Genomic DNA, 2,500 nt, shown 5'->3' on the forward strand with positions numbered 1-2,500 from the left:
ATTTTTTAATCCCCTTCAAAAGTTATGACCCATTTTGTATCATTGTTTCAGTCTGTCGGGTTTCAGTCAGGCACATTAAAGGGTCAAAAATGCAGACTGGGGGTCACAATTTCAGCTTAATATGTGATATAATACTCACATTTACACTGCAAATGATAAGGGAAGAGCAGTTGGTGAAAAAGAGACAACAAAACTCAAAAGAATGAAAAGATAGTTGAGTGTCTACATAGTTTGGGTCATTTTATTGCTGTTTCTGAGCAAATACGCTGTTTAAATGTTATCAAAAGTCAAAAACAACAACTTATGTTCATTCCTCAGGTCAATATTGAATGGGAAAATGTGTTAATTTGTCTCTGTATGTAGTTTACTTCAAAAGTTATGACCTATTCTCTGTCATTGCTTCAATCTGTTGGGTTCCTGTCAGGTGCATTAAATGGTTAAAAATGAAGGCCATGGGACATTATTTCAGCTTGGCACCTGGCAGATTCTGGAAGTAGACACTCTAAAGATTTAAAAAAAATCAGGTGGCGTAAAAAAAGCCGGGGCGTGCGCATGGACCCCCCTTTCCAACCCTACTATAATACTTAGTAAACTTTCATGTAAAGATCAAATTTGGCAATAGGCAGCCCAATTTCAATAAGCAGCATAGTTGCAGTACCTTTTTTGACCATTTCCTGCACAGTGTCCCTTTAAGGACTGATATGTTTTTTAAACAGCAGTATGCACTAATCTTTTCTACTATGGCCCAAGTACAGTCATTTTTGCAGCAAAAAATGTCTATTTCAGGAAATTCAAAATGGCGCACCATGGAGAGGATCCCACTTTTCATGTATGAAAAGCGCAATTTTCCAAGTCATATGGAACGGCAGAGACGTGGGTTCAGCATCAACGAATATTTAGTCTTTTTTTCATACATGAAAAGTTGGGTCTTCTCCATGGTACACCATTTTGAATTTCCAGAAATAGACAATTTTTGGCCATACTAGTAAATATTAGTTTATTACTTTGTAAACATTCATGAAAAGATGAAATGTGGCAATAGGCAACCCAGTTTCAATGAGCAGCATAGTTGCAGTACCCATTCTGGCCACATTCTACACAGTGCACCATAAACATGTGAATAAAAAGTGAATATTCTGTAAATTATAGTTCATTTGACACATTTGTGTTATGGTAGGTCAATATGATTAACAAAAGGCTTGTTTGAAATTGAATTGCGTTTATTTAGTTATGTACATAATCAGTGAAATATAATCAGATTCATTCATACTGTATATTCATACTTAACAGGCATGTGTGGGTATTGGTAGCCTATAGGATTACAGAAGTGTAAGTATTACAATAAATGACACATTAGAAATAAGTTAAAAATACTGAAACTAATAAAGCCTACCGTGCATGAAAATAATATTTGCAATAGTGACCTGATAGTAAAAGCCTGATCTGTTTTTAGAAACAACACACACACACACACACACACACACACACACACACACACACACACACACACACACACACACACACACACACACACACACACACACACACACACACACACACACACACACACACACACACACACACACACACACACAATTATCTGTTTTTTAAAAAAAAAATGAAGATAGAGCAGTAACACAATCAGGCCAGCAGGCGGCAAACATAACCAAAGAGTCCAGAAGAGGTCAATCCTGACACCTGATGAGTGTTTATAATATAACCAGCAGTAATTAGTAGAACAGCAACTAATAAAGCCTATTTCAAAAAAGTTAATTAGTTGCGAGAAGTGTCAACACAATTATTGCGATTGTGATTGGATAGTATAAACCGCAGTATCCACTCATGAAACATAAGTAAAAAGCTGTTAAATTACAGTAGTTTACAATAGAAATACTGTTGAAAATGGACAAACATTACAAATGACACTAGAGATAATTGTTTTAATTCGGGAATAACAAATGGCAATAACTAAAATGAATTAATGAATTGTTTTTACTGCCAGAGCTACAATCTCTCATTAACGTCCCACTGAGCACTGAAGTCCAAGCTGGGGATGGTCCTGGTCCAATGGGGATGGTCCTGGTCCAATGGAGACTGGTTCAGATGGTCCAATGGAGACTGGTTCAGATGGTACTGGTCCAATGGAGACTGGTTCAGATGGTCCAATGGAGACTGGTTCAGATGGTCCAATGGAGACTGGTTCAGATGGTCCAATGGAGACTGGTTCAGATGGTCCAATGGGGACTGGTGCAGATGGTCCTGGTCCAATGGAGACTTGTTCAGATGGTCCAATGGAGACTGGTTTAGATGGTCCAATGGAGACTGGTTTAGATGGTCCAATGGAGACAGTACTGGTCCAATGGAGACTGGTTCAGATGGTCCAATGGAGACTGGCTCTACTGGGTTCCACACTAACGGTTCTTCATGATTTTTCTTTTTCATCTTCTTCTTCTTCTTTTTCAATAGGTCTTTTTATTTCAGCAAATACAAAAAAAATGCA

This window comes from Engraulis encrasicolus, unplaced genomic scaffold, assembly GCF_034702125.1.
Source record: "Engraulis encrasicolus isolate BLACKSEA-1 unplaced genomic scaffold, IST_EnEncr_1.0 scaffold_82_np1212, whole genome shotgun sequence".
Taxonomy (NCBI): domain Eukaryota; kingdom Metazoa; phylum Chordata; class Actinopteri; order Clupeiformes; family Engraulidae; genus Engraulis; species Engraulis encrasicolus.